The sequence below is a fragment of the Narcine bancroftii genome, unplaced genomic scaffold (assembly GCF_036971445.1).
Source record: "Narcine bancroftii isolate sNarBan1 unplaced genomic scaffold, sNarBan1.hap1 Scaffold_158, whole genome shotgun sequence".
NCBI classification, from domain to species: Eukaryota; Metazoa; Chordata; class Chondrichthyes; order Torpediniformes; family Narcinidae; genus Narcine; species Narcine bancroftii.
In genome coordinates, this window is record NW_027211893.1 from 2,186,846 (window position 1) to 2,195,513 (window position 8,668).

Sequence of the window (8,668 nt, forward strand, 5' to 3'; positions counted from 1 at the left end):
GGGAAACAGAGGCGGGGAATCAGAGGCGGGCAAACAGAGGCGGGGAATTAGATATGGCGAATCAGAGGTGGGGAATCAGAGGTGGTGAATCAGAGATGGGGAATCACAGGAGGGGAATCAGAGGCAGGGAATAGAACGCGGGGAATCAGAGGCAGGGAATCAGAGTTGGGGCATCAGAGGTTGGGAATTAGATATGGGGAATCAGAGGCGGGGAATCAGAGGCGGGGAAACAGAGGCAGGAAATCAGATATGGGGAATCAGAGGTGGGGAATCAGAGGCAGGGAATCAGATGTGCGGAATCAGAGATGGGGAATCAGAGGCAGCGAATCAGAATCAGAAGTGGGGAATCAGAGTCCGGGAATCAGAGGCCGGGAATCAGATGCTGGGAATAAGAGGCCGGGAATCAGAGGTGGGGAATCAGAGTCCGGGAATCAGAGATGGGGATTCAGAGGCGGAAAATGAGATATGTAGAATCAGAGGCGGAGAATCAGAGGCGGGGAAACAGAGGTGGGGAATCAGATATGTGGAATCAGAGGTGGCGAATCAAAGGCGGTGAATCAGAGATGGGGAATCAGAGGCGGGGAATCAGAGGAAGGGAATCAAACACGGGAAATCAGGGGCGGGGAATCAGAGCTGGGGAATCAGAGGCGGGGAATCAGAGTTGGGGAATCAGAGGCAGGGAATCAGATATGGGGAAACAAGGGCAGGGAATCAGAGGCGGGGAAACAGAGGCGGGGAATCAGATATGGGGAATCAGAGGTGTGGAATCAGATGTTGGGAATCAGAGGCAGGGAATCAGAGGCGGCGAAACAGAGGCGGGGAATCAGATATGGGGAATCAGAGGTGGTGAATCAAAGGCGGTGAAACAGAGATGGGGAATCAGGGCAGGGAATCAGAGGCAGGGAATCAAACACGGGGAATCAGAGCTGGGGAATCAGAGGCGGGGAATTAGAGTTGGGGAATCAGAGGAGGGGAATCAGAGGCGGGGAAACAGAGGCGGGGAATCAGATGTGTGGAATCAGAGGTGGGGAATCAGAGGTTCGGAATCAGAGGCAGGGAATCAGAGGTGGGGAATCAGAGGCAGGGAATCAGATGTGCGGAATCGGAGATGGGGAATCAGAGGTAGGGAATCAGAGGTGGGGAATCAGAGGCGGGGAATAAGAGGCCGGGAATCAGATATGGGGAAACAGAGGTGGGGAATCAGAGGCGGGGAAACAGAGGCGGGGAATCAGATATGGGGAATCAGAGGTGGGGAATCAGAGGTTGGGAATCAGAGGCAGTGAATCAGAGGCTTGGAATCAGATGCAGGGAATCAGATGCGGGGAATCAGAGGCGGGGAATCAGAGCTGGGGAATCAGAGGTGGGGAATCAGAGTTGGGGAATCAGAGGCGGGGACTTAGATATTGGGAAACAGAGGCGGGGAATCAGAGGCGGGGAAACAGAGGCGGGGAATCAGATATGGGGAATCAGAGGTGGGGAATCAGAGGCAGGGAATCAGATGTGCGGAATCAGAGATGGGGAATCAGAGGCAGGGAATCAGAATCAGAAGCAGGGAATCAGAGGCCGGGAATCAGAGGCCGGAATCAGATGCCGGGAATAAGAGGCCGGGAATCAGAGGTGGGGAATCAGAGTCCGGGAATCAGAGATGGGGATTCAGAGGCGGGGAATGAGATATGGGGAATCAGAGGCGGGGAATCAGAGGCGGGGAAACAGATGCGGGGAATCAGATATGGGGAATCAGAGGTGGCGAATCAAAGGCGGTGAATCAGAGATGCGGAATCAGAGGCCGGGAATCAGAGGCAGGGAATCAAACACGGGGAATCAGAGGCGGGGAATCAGAGCTGGGGAATCAGAGGCGGGGAATCAGAGTTGGGGAATCAGAGGCGGGGAAGCAGAGGCAGGGAATCAGACGCGGGGATTCAGAGGCGGGGAATCATAGTTGGGAATCAGAGGCGGATAATCAGATATGGGGAAACAGAGGCGGGGAATCAGGGGCGGGGAAACAGAGGCGGGGAATCAGATATGGGGAATCGGATGCGGGGAATCAGAGGCGGGGAATCAGAGCTGTGGAATCAGAGGCGGGGAATCAGAGTTGGGGCATCAGAGGTGGAGAATTAGATATGGGGAAACAGAGGCGGGGAATCAGAGGCGTGGAAACAGAGGCGGGGAATCAGATATGGGGAATCAGACGTGGGGAATCAGAGGCAGGTAATCAGATGTGCGGAATCAGAGATGGGGAATCAGAGGCAGGGAATCAGAATCAGAAGCGGGGAGTCAGAGGCCGGGAATCAGAGGCCTGGAATCAGATGCTGGGAATAAGAGGCCGGGAATCAGAGGTGGGGAATCAGAGTGCGGGAATCAGAGATGGGGAGTCAGAGGCGGGGAATGAGATATGGAGAATCAGAGGCGGGGAATCAGAGGCGGGGAAACAGAGGTGGGGAATCAGATATGGGGAATCAGAGGTGGCAAATCAAAGGCGGTGAATCAGAGATGGGGAATCAGAGGCGGGGAATCAGAGGCAGGGAATCAAACACGGGGAATCAGAGGCGGGGAATCAGAGCTGGGGAATCAGAGGCTGGGAATCAAAGTTGGGGAATCAGAGTCAGGGAATCAGATATGGGGAAACAGGGGCGGGGAATCAGAGGCGGGGAAAGAGAGGCGGGGAATCAGATATGGGGAATCAGAGGCGGGGAATTAGAGTTGGGGAATCAGAGGCGGGGAATCAGTGGTGGGGAAACAGAGGCGGGTAATCAAACACGGGGAATCAGAGGTGGGGAATCAGAGGTTGGAAATAAGAGGCAGGGAATCAGCGGCGGGGAATCAGAGGCGGGGAATCAGAGGCAGGGAATCAGATGTGCGGAATCGGTGATGGGGAATCAGAGGCAGGGAATCAGAGGCGGGGAATCAGAGGCCGGGAATCAGATATGGGGAAACAGAGGTGGGGAATCAGAGGCGGGGAAACAGAGGCTGGGAATCAGATATGGGGAATCAGAGGTGGGGAATCAGAGGTTGGGAATCAGAGGCAGGGGATCAGAGGCTTGGAATCAGATGCAGGGAATAAGATGCGGGGAATCAGAGGCGGGGAATCAGAGCTGGGGAATCAGAGTCTGGGAATCAAAGTTGGGGAATCAGAGGCAGGGAATCAGATATGGGGAAACAGGGGCGGGGAATCAGAGGCGGGGAAACAGAGGCGGGGAATCAGATATGGGGAATCAGAGGCGGGGAATTAGAGTTGGGGAATCAGAGGCGGGGAATCAGAGGCGGGGAAACAGAGGCGGGGAATCAAACACGGGGAATCAGAGGTGGGGAATCAGAGGTTGGGAATCAGAGGCAGGGAATCAGAGGCGGGGAATCAGAGGCGGGGAATGAGAGGCAGGGAATCAGATGTGCGGAATCGGAGATGGGGAATCAGAGGCAGGGAATCAGAGGCGGGGAATCAGAGGCGGGGAATCAGAGGCCGGGAATCAGATATGGGGAAACAGAAGCGGGGAATCAGAGGCGGGGAAACAGAGGCTGGGAATCAGGTATGGGGAATCAGATGTGGGGAATCAGAGGCGGGGAATCAGAGCTGGGGAATCAGAGGTGGGGAATCAAAGTTGGGGAATCAGAGGCGGGGACTTAGATATGGGGAAACAGAGGCGGGGAATCAGAGACGGGGAAACAGAGGCGGGGATTCAGATATGGGGAATCAGAGGTGGGGAATCAGAGGCAGGGAATTAGATGTGCGGAATCGGAAATGGGGAATCAGAGGCAGGGAATCAGAATCAGAAGCAGGGAATCAGTGGCCGGGAATCAGAGGCCGGAATCAGATGCCGGGAATAAGAGGTCGGGAATCAGAGGTGGCGAATCAGAGTCCGGGAATCAGAGATGGGGAATCAGAGGCGGGGAATGAGATATGGGGAATCAGAGGCGGGGAATCAGAGGCGGGGAAACAGTGGCGAGGAATCAGATATGGGGAATCAGAGGTGGCGAATCAAAGGCGGTGAATCAGAGATGGGGAATCAGAGCTGGGGAATCAGAGGCAGGGGATCAAACACGGGGAATCAGAGGCGGGGAATCAGAGCTGGGGAATCAGAGGCGGGGAATCAGAGTTGGGGAATCAGAGGCGGGGAATCAGAGCTGGGGAATCAGAGGTGGGGAATCAGAGTCGGGGAATCAGAGGCAGGGAATCGGATGTGCGGAATCAGAGATGGGGAATCAGAGGTGGGGAATCAGAGGCGGTGAATCTGAGATGGGGAATCAGAGGCGGGGAATCAGAGGCAGGTTATCAGACACGGGGATTCAGAGGCTGGGAATCAGACGGGGGGAATCAAAGGCGGGGAATGAAGCTGGGGAATCAGAGGCAGGGAATCAGAGTTGGGGATTCAGAGGCGGGGAATCAGATATGGGGAAACAGAGGCGGGGAATCAGAGGCGGGGAAACAGAGGCTGGGAATCAGATATGGGGAATCAGAGGTGGGGAATCAGAGGTTGGGAATAAGAGGCAGGGAATCAGAGGCTTGGAATCAGATGCAGGGAATCAGATGAGGGGAATCAGAGGCGGGGAATCAGAGCTGGGGAATCAGAGGTGGGGAATCAGAGTTGGGGAATCAGAGGCGGGGACTTAGATATTGGGAAACAGAGGCGTGGAATCAGAGGCGGGGAAACAGAGGCGGGGAATCAGATATGGGGAATTAGAGATGGGGAATCAGAGGCAGGGAATCAGATGTGCGGAATCAGAGATGGGGAATCAAAGGCAGGGAATCAGAATCAGAAGCAGGGAATCAGAGGCCGGGAATCAGAGGCCGGAATCAGATGCCGGGAATAAGAGGCTGGGAATCAGAGGTGGGGAATCAGAGTCCGGGAATCAGAGATGGGGATTCAGAGGCGGGGAATGAGATATGGGGAATCAGAGGCGGGGAATCAGAGGCGGGGAAACAGAGGCGGGGAATCAGATATGGGGAATCAGAGGTGGCGAATCAAAGGCGGTGAATCAGAGATGGGGAATCAGAGGCCGGGAATCAGAGGCAGGGAATCAAACACGGGGAATCAGAGGCGGGGAATAAGAGCTGGGGAATCAGAGGCTGGGAATCAAAGTTGGGGAATCAGAGGCAGGGAATCAGATATGGGGAAACAGGGGCGGGGAATCAGAGGCGGGGAAACAGAGGCGGTGAATCAGATATGGGGAATCAGAGGCGGGGAATTAGAGTTGGGGAATCAGAGGCGGGGAATCAAACACGGGGAATCAGAGCTGGGGAATCAGAGGCGGGGAATTAGAGTTGGGGAATCAGAGGAGGGGAATCAGAGGCGGGGAAACAGAGGCGGGGAATCAGATGTGTGGAATCAGAGGTGGGGAATCAGAGGTTCGGAATCAGAGGCAGGGAATCAGAGGTGGGGAATCAGAGGCAGGGAATCAGATGTGCGGAATCGGAGATGGGGAATCAGAGGTAGGGAATCAGAGGTGGGGAATCAGAGGCGGGGAATAAGAGGCCGGGAATCAGATATGGGGAAACAGAGGTGGGGAATCAGAGGCGGGGAAACAGAGGCGGGGAATCAGATATGGGGAATCAGAGGTGGGGAATCAGAGGTTGGGAATCAGAGGCAGTGAATCAGAGGCTTGGAATCAGATGCAGGGAATCAGATGCGGGGAATCAGAGGCGGGGAATCAGAGCTGGGGAATCAGAGGTGGGGAATCAGAGTTGGGGAATCAGAGGCGGGGACTTAGATATTGGGAAACAGAGGCGGGGAATCAGAGGCGGGGAAACAGAGGCGGGGAATCAGATATGGGGAATCAGAGGTGGGGAATCAGAGGCAGGGAATCAGATGTGCGGAATCAGAGATGGGGAATCAGAGGCAGGGAATCAGAATCAGAAGCAGGGAATCAGAGGCCGGGAATCAGAGGCCGGAATCAGATGCCGGGAATAAGAGGCCGGGAATCAGAGGTGGGGAATCAGAGTCCGGGAATCAGAGATGGGGATTCAGAGGCGGGGAATGAGATATGGGGAATCAGAGGCGGGGAATCAGAGGCGGGGAAACAGATGCGGGGAATCAGATATGGGGAATCAGAGGTGGCGAATCAAAGGCGGTGAATCAGAGATGCGGAATCAGAGGCCGGGAATCAGAGGCAGGGAATCAAACACGGGGAATCAGAGGCGGGGAATCAGAGCTGGGGAATCAGAGGCGGGGAATCAGAGTTGGGGAATCAGAGGCGGGGAAGCAGAGGCAGGGAATCAGACGCGGGGATTCAGAGGCGGGGAATCATAGTTGGGAATCAGAGGCGGATAATCAGATATGGGGAAACAGAGGCGGGGAATCAGGGGCGGGGAAACAGAGGCGGGGAATCAGATATGGGGAATCGGATGCGGGGAATCAGAGGCGGGGAATCAGAGCTGTGGAATCAGAGGCGGGGAATCAGAGTTGGGGCATCAGAGGTGGAGAATTAGATATGGGGAAACAGAGGCGGGGAATCAGAGGCGTGGAAACAGAGGCGGGGAATCAGATATGGGGAATCAGACGTGGGGAATCAGAGGCAGGTAATCAGATGTGCGGAATCAGAGATGGGGAATCAGAGGCAGGGAATCAGAATCAGAAGCGGGGAGTCAGAGGCCGGGAATCAGAGGCCTGGAATCAGATGCTGGGAATAAGAGGCCGGGAATCAGAGGTGGGGAATCAGAGTGCGGGAATCAGAGATGGGGAGTCAGAGGCGGGGAATGAGATATGGAGAATCAGAGGCGGGGAATCAGAGGCGGGGAAACAGAGGTGGGGAATCAGATATGGGGAATCAGAGGTGGCAAATCAAAGGCGGTGAATCAGAGATGGGGAATCAGAGGCGGGGAATCAGAGGCAGGGAATCAAACACGGGGAATCAGAGGCGGGGAATCAGAGCTGGGGAATCAGAGGCTGGGAATCAAAGTTGGGGAATCAGAGTCAGGGAATCAGATATGGGGAAACAGGGGCGGGGAATCAGAGGCGGGGAAAGAGAGGCGGGGAATCAGATATGGGGAATCAGAGGCGGGGAATTAGAGTTGGGGAATCAGAGGCGGGGAATCAGTGGTGGGGAAACAGAGGCGGGTAATCAAACACGGGGAATCAGAGGTGGGGAATCAGAGGTTGGAAATAAGAGGCAGGGAATCAGCGGCGGGGAATCAGAGGCGGGGAATCAGAGGCAGGGAATCAGATGTGCGGAATCGGTGATGGGGAATCAGAGGCAGGGAATCAGAGGCGGGGAATCAGAGGCCGGGAATCAGATATGGGGAAACAGAGGTGGGGAATCAGAGGCGGGGAAACAGAGGCTGGGAATCAGATATGGGGAATCAGAGGTGGGGAATCAGAGGTTGGGAATCAGAGGCAGGGGATCAGAGGCTTGGAATCAGATGCAGGGAATAAGATGCGGGGAATCAGAGGCGGGGAATCAGAGCTGGGGAATCAGAGTCTGGGAATCAAAGTTGGGGAATCAGAGGCAGGGAATCAGATATGGGGAAACAGGGGCGGGGAATCAGAGGCGGGGAAACAGAGGCGGGGAATCAGATATGGGGAATCAGAGGCGGGGAATTAGAGTTGGGGAATCAGAGGCGGGGAATCAGAGGCGGGGAAACAGAGGCGGGGAATCAAACACGGGGAATCAGAGGTGGGGAATCAGAGGTTGGGAATCAGAGGCAGGGAATCAGAGGCGGGGAATCAGAGGCGGGGAATGAGAGGCAGGGAATCAGATGTGCGGAATCGGAGATGGGGAATCAGAGGCAGGGAATCAGAGGCGGGGAATCAGAGGCGGGGAATCAGAGGCCGGGAATCAGATATGGGGAAACAGAAGCGGGGAATCAGAGGCGGGGAAACAGAGGCTGGGAATCAGGTATGGGGAATCAGATGTGGGGAATCAGAGGCGGGGAATCAGAGCTGGGGAATCAGAGGTGGGGAATCAAAGTTGGGGAATCAGAGGCGGGGACTTAGATATGGGGAAACAGAGGCGGGGAATCAGAGACGGGGAAACAGAGGCGGGGATTCAGATATGGGGAATCAGAGGTGGGGAATCAGAGGCAGGGAATTAGATGTGCGGAATCGGAAATGGGGAATCAGAGGCAGGGAATCAGAATCAGAAGCAGGGAATCAGTGGCCGGGAATCAGAGGCCGGAATCAGATGCCGGGAATAAGAGGTCGGGAATCAGAGGTGGCGAATCAGAGTCCGGGAATCAGAGATGGGGAATCAGAGGCGGGGAATGAGATATGGGGAATCAGAGGCGGGGAATCAGAGGCGGGGAAACAGTGGCGAGGAATCAGATATGGGGAATCAGAGGTGGCGAATCAAAGGCGGTGAATCAGAGATGGGGAATCAGAGCTGGGGAATCAGAGGCAGGGGATCAAACACGGGGAATCAGAGGCGGGGAATCAGAGCTGGGGAATCAGAGGCGGGGAATCAGAGTTGGGGAATCAGAGGCGGGGAATCAGAGCTGGGGAATCAGAGGTGGGGAATCAGAGTCGGGGAATCAGAGGCAGGGAATCGGATGTGCGGAATCAGAGATGGGGAATCAGAGGTGGGGAATCAGAGGCGGTGAATCTGAGATGGGGAATCAGAGGCGGGGAATCAGAGGCAGGTTATCAGACACGGGGATTCAGAGGCTGGGAATCAGACGGGGGGAATCAAAGGCGGGGAATGAAGCTGGGGAATCAGAGGCAGGGAATCAGAGTTGGGGATT